The sequence below is a fragment of the Pongo pygmaeus genome, chromosome 5 (assembly GCF_028885625.2).
Source record: "Pongo pygmaeus isolate AG05252 chromosome 5, NHGRI_mPonPyg2-v2.0_pri, whole genome shotgun sequence".
NCBI classification, from domain to species: Eukaryota; Metazoa; Chordata; class Mammalia; order Primates; family Hominidae; genus Pongo; species Pongo pygmaeus.
In genome coordinates, this window is record NC_072378.2 from 48530045 (window position 1) to 48536427 (window position 6383).

The following is a 6383-nucleotide window of genomic DNA, read 5'->3' on the forward strand; positions in this document are numbered from 1 at the left end:
GTGAAATATTTAAGTACAATTTATGTCTCTTAAAACTGAATTCCTCTCTGCCAGATGATCCTAGAATTCCTGCTTTTGGAATAGCCACTGCAAACCTGCTCTGATAAACCAGGTAGAAAGAAGAGCCTCTACTTTGTAAAATTATGGCAGTAGGATTCATACAATCATGTATTTGTTGAAGCAATAGGCCCCAAAAACATGACTAACAGAAGAAATGTTTTACTGCATTTAAGTTACTTCATGGGGATAGAAAGGTGAGAGATGGAAAAGAAGAAACCTTCTTTCTCTAGAAAGGACACATAGAAACAAAAATATTGAAATATTAACTCTATTATCTTCAATTTCCCTCTAAGGGAGAGTCTTAAATCAGTCTCTATTTAAGACTGCAGACCAAGCAGATAAGCCCTTTAAAAATAGGTCAATGCAATTTACTGTTTCACATTATAAAGTCAGATTAAAATATAGGTATAGCTGTTAAAAGAGACTGATTTATTCCTCTCTAATACACACACTGAAAGAAAGTTGGATAATTTACTTTGTCCTCCTTTTTCTTGCCAGTTACATGGGCTGATATACTAATTGCGTTTAAGCAAAGTAATTACTGAAAAGTTCCTTTAGACATGCAAATTTAATGGCCTATTTCTATAGAGCATGAAAGAAATCTCTTTATAGAATTATAATATTAGTGCATTTGAAGTTATCTTAAAAAGCTTTGCAATCTGCCTTCTCTTGAAAAAAAAAATGAAACAGGATATTTGGGCCAGCTGCTGCTAAAATAAACAATAATTTCCCCCCTTCTAAATATCATCACCAACATACTGCCTATTTGCATTCTCAACATAAATCTATACCAACCACATCTATTTGGTTTTATGCATTGATGCTTTTATTTAGTGACTGGGAGTTAGAAACAGAGTTGGTCTTCGTTGGGTTGGGCAGGAGCAAGGAATTAGAAAGAAAGGAAAAAAGGAGTAGAAGGGAAGGATGGAGCTGGTGTGGAGCCTGTTTCAAATTGGCCTTTTGGCTTGGTTTTGAACCGACAGGGTAGGGTAGAGGCAGAGGGCTGATGGCATTGCTAAGTTGGGACTCTGGGAAATTCTGAGCATGGGAAAACCTGCATCAGGGCCCATGCAACAAAACAATGGCCTGGAGATGCGGAAGATGGTCTTGTTTCTGCATGAAACTGCGGGCCGTGGAACTCAGCCTTGGGAACTTCCAAATGAACATTCATCTCTCGACATGATGTTCCCATGGCTGCAGTGGCTGCTGTGAGGCTACTCTGGTTTGCTCAGGAGATGTGTATTCAGGAAAACAAAATTATAAGGGTAAGAACAGGACAGAAACCTGGGGACATATGCTGCTGATAGGTTTAATTGAATACAAGTGAGGCATACTTTTGGTTACTCCTGCATGTAACTCGGAGAAATTTTGAGAGGGCTAAGGCCCTGCTATTTTAGACGTGATGATACTTGAGGCAATAACTACATGTCTTACAAGTATATATTTCAAGTTATCCAAAGCAGAGTGCTATCATTTGAATGTGATAGTATTAAGAAGTAGGGTCTTTAGGAGGTGATTAGCATAATGGATCCCCCCCATAGATGAGATTGAGGCCCTTATAATAAATGCTTTATGCAGTGTTCACCTAGTTTGTTTACTCTTCTGCCATGTGTGGACCCAGCAGAAAGTCCCTCACCAGATGCTGATCCCTTGATCTTGGACTTCCCATCCTCCAGAACTGTGAGAAATAAATTTGTGTTTATTATAAGCTATCCAGTCTTAGGTATTCCATTACGGTAAGCACAAAACAGACTAAGACACAGAGATTCCACAATTGCCATCAGTTATTGTTCTTTCTTACAAGTATCAGGAACTTCTGTGTCATCTATCATGAAATAATAGACTTACAGGCTTATAATGAATTATTTTTGTATCTTTATATTCACATATGATATACATGAAATGAATGTCGTCACCTAGAGCTCATTTATTTTTACCCAGTGTGAGGATGTCTCTATAGTACATCTAACCATTTTTCATCAAATGCTTTAGGTTTTCCATCTAAATTCTTATTTATAATAAATAATTCCTATTTATAGTAAACCCGAAGCAGTCCCTTGGTTACTTTTACCCTTGGTTCCTACTTCTGTTCTTTGCAGCAATAGACTCACTCTTCTGTATCACATTCCTTTATGTATTTGAAGACAAACTTTATGCCCAGCCCTACCCTGTACCAAGTTTTATTTTCTCATCTAACTATCCTTTGGTTCTTTAACCATTTTGTTTATATTCAGGGCCCCTATTTCACACTATCCTAGTTCACCTTCTCTTTACATTGATTATTTACTGTTTCAATATAGTGCTCACAAGGAGACCCAAGTTCACCTCATTTAGAGCAAATTATTTTATAATCTTAGCAGCTGCCTTCCATGAAGGAGAAGGAAGGGAGTTAAAAGCCTTCTGAAAGTTTTAAATATATCACAGATTCTATGGTATATGTATTGCCTGCCCCTATTTCACAGAAGAGAAAATTGAGGCTCATAAAAGTCATACAACCAAAGCACACAGCTAGCAAATGAGAGAATCTGAATACATGTGTATATATGTGTATGTATGAATACAAATACAGGTTTCTCTGACTGCTAGAACTTACTTTTCCTAGTTCTTGATCCTTTAGTTTAGTTGAATTTTAGGAGAGGAAATAGCATCTAATATACATATTAAGTATTAAATACTCATATTCTTAAAACACTCATTTCAGTCTATAGGTTCCAATCTATAGATAGAAGTGGGAATGAGTAGATATGGTAGAATAAATGAACTCCAAAGGATAAGAAAACAAGAGCAACTAGTAGAAGATATGTTTTGGACCCAATTAATATAATAGTAGTGATGCTGGCATAAAGAAAGCATGTGGTCAATTCACAAATCCTGATATTTCCCCAGAACTAATCTCCTCTACCTTGAAAATGTATAGTTCATTTATTGGGTGGGAATCATATATGAATATTTATCTCAATCCCTATTAGATTTTATACTTTTTATGTGTCTGTGCCCATTTTTCTGGCCTGTTGATTTTGCCATCCAGTGAATTTGTTACTTATGTCAGTATTATGTCATCTATATATCCGGTAGGTAGGCATTCTTGGTCTTTATTCCATCCTCTTATATAAATCTTGAAAACGACATAATGTAGGGCAGAGAGGATTTACAGCTTTCTACACCCTGGCATATAAATAGTTAAGATCAGAATTCAAATGATGCAAAGGACATGATCTTATTCTTTTTATGGCTGTGTAGTATTCCATGGTGCATATATGCCAAACTTTCTTTATCCAGTCCACTGCTGATGGGCATCTAGGTGGACTCATGTCTTTGCTGTTGTGAATAGTGCTGAAATGAACATATGCATGCATGTAGCTTTATGGTAGAATGATTTATATTCCTTTGGGTATATACCTAATAATGGGATTGGTGGGATGAGTGGTAGTTCTGCTTTAATTTCTCTAAGAAATCACCAAACTGCTTTCCACATTGGCTGAAGTAATTTACATCCCCACCAGCAGTGTATAAATGTTCCTTTTCTCTGCAACCTTGCCAATATGCTATTTTTTTTTACTTTTTACTAATAGTCATCTGACTCGTACAAAATGATATCTCATTGTGGTTTTGATTTGCATTTCTCTAATGGTTAGTGATGTTGATTTTTTCATATGCTTGTTGGTCAAATTTATGTCGGCTTTTGAAAAGTGTTGGCTGGGCACAGTGGCCCATGCCTGTAATCCCAACACTTTGGGAGGCCAAGGCAGGTGGATCACTTGAGGTCAGGAGTTTGAGACCAGCCTGGCCAACATAGTGAAACCCCATCTCTACTAAAAATACAACAACAACAACAACAACAACAAATTAGCTGGGTGTGATGACATGCACCTGTCATTGGGTGTGGTGACATGCACATGTAGTTTCAGCTACTCAGGAGGCTGAGGCAGGAGAATTGCTTGAACCTGGGAGGTGAAGGTTGCAGTGAGCCAGGATGGCACCCCACACTCCAGACTGGGCGACAGAGTGAGACTCTCTCAAAAACAAAAACAAAAACAAAACAGTGTTCGTTTCCTTTGTCCACTTTTTCTTGTTTGTTTTTTGCTTGTTAATTTATTTATTTCTTATAGATTCTGGATATTAGACCTTTGTCAGATGCACAGTTTGCAAATATCTGTTTCCCATTCTGTAAGTTGTCTGCTTACTCTGTTGATAGTATCTTTTGCGGTGCAGAAGCTCTTTAGTTTAATTAGGTCCTATTTGTCAATTTTTGTTTTGATTTCAGTTGCTTTTAACATCTTTGTCATGAAATCATTGTTGGAGCTGATATTCAGAATGGTATTTCCTAGGTTTTCTTCAAGGGTTGTTTTTTTTTTTATAGTTTTAGGCTTTACATTTAAGTCTTTAATCTATCTTGAGTTGATTTTTGTATATGGTGTAAGGAAGGGGTCTGGAGATAATTATCTTAAGCAAACGAAAGCAGAAACAGAAAACAAAATACTGCATGTTCTCACTTTTAAGTGGAAGCTAAACACTGAATACACAAGGACACAAAGAAGGGATCAATAGACACTGGGGTGTACTTGAGAGTGGAGGATGGGAGGATGGTGAGGATCAAAAAGCTACATATTGGGTACCATACTTGTTAACTTGGTGATGAAATAGTCTGTACAACCAACCCCCATCACATGTAATTTACCTATATAACAAACTTGCACATGTACCCCTGAAACTAAAATAAACATTTTTTAAAAAATGTAAAAAAGAATTCAAATGATGAAAGACTTTACATGAAAGCATGATTGCTGGAGAAAATTCTCTTGGGAATTACTAACATCAAAGTTCCTCTCTTATATCTCCAAAAAATGCAAATAATAAATGTATCTAATACATTTTCATATATGCCATAAATGATCATATCTAACAACAATCTGATAAAGAACATAATAGTAATTTTATATTACAGATAAATTAACTAAATTTCAGACAATAAATAAAGAACTTAACATTACAAATCTAGTAGGTATCAGAGCCTGATATCAAGCCTTATCTCTGATTTGGAAGTCTATAATATTAAGCACTGGTCCCTCTAAACACCTGCCCAAGTCTTTTGTGTTTCTGAACTTTTGAACCTATTTGTTTTTCTTTTCAGCTTTTCATTTAATCTTGTACCTAATATGGGAAGCTGGCAGTGGCAGAGAGCCAGACCGACCTTCTAAAACGAAGACTACAGACCACACATGGAGCCTTGAAGATCCGTGAACTTCTTTATAAAGGTGCTCTATGTCTGCCTTAAAAACTCAATCATACTTATATTAATGTATGCATAATATTTCTCTATTTATAATTGCTTTAAGTTGAATTGAAGAATAGTTTGACATAAGAAACATCACTAGATATTTTCTTAGGCAGTATGTAAAAATTCTTAAGGGTTTCATAAAGTAAAATGAATTTTCATTTTTGGGAGATAATTTAATTTTGTTTTTGTTTTATTTTGTTTTGTTTTAACTGAAGCATGAACAGTTTAGCAGTTCTCCTAGGATTTCAAAAGTTAGAAGATAAATCCATACTATCACACTTTTTCATTCTAGTAAAATTTCAAAACATTTTCTATTATTATTATTTATGTATTTATTTTTTGGAGACGGAGTTTTGCTCTGTTGCCCAGGCTGGAGTGCAGTGGCACCATCTGGGCTCACTGCAAGCTCTGCCTCCCGGGTTCACGCCATTCTCCTGCCTCAGCCTCTTGAGTAGCTGGGACTACAGGCGGCCGCCACCATGCCCAGATAATTTTTTGTATTTTGAGGAGAGACAGGGTTTCATCATGTTAGCCAGGATGGTCTCGATCTCCTGACCTTGTGATCTGCCCACCTCGGCCTCCCAAAGTGCTGGGATTACAGGCATGAGCCACCACGCCTGGCCAATGTTTTCTTTTCCTGAATGCTTACTCTGTTGCCAAGTGTTGGGTGAGCTACTTCAAAAGTGGTGATATGTTTATTAGCTCTTGAAGTAAATAATAGATGTTGTGGGGCATAATAAAGAATGGTAAGACATGGGCCCATGCTTAGGTAGGGGAGGTAGACACAATCAACACCATGTAATACCAGACAGAATTACATATGTAAACAACAGAACAGCCTAAATACAAGCTAAATAGATGTTCAACAGCATATTACGACAACACCAGCATTTCAAAATGTAATTTTTTTTGACATTATTGCTGATTGAATCATTATACTCCATTAAGATGGCTATTATCAACAGCTCAATCTTGAAATAATTTCCTAATTAATTACTAAAACACAAAGTTCATTTTATATTGATGATTTTCATTAGTTGTTGGA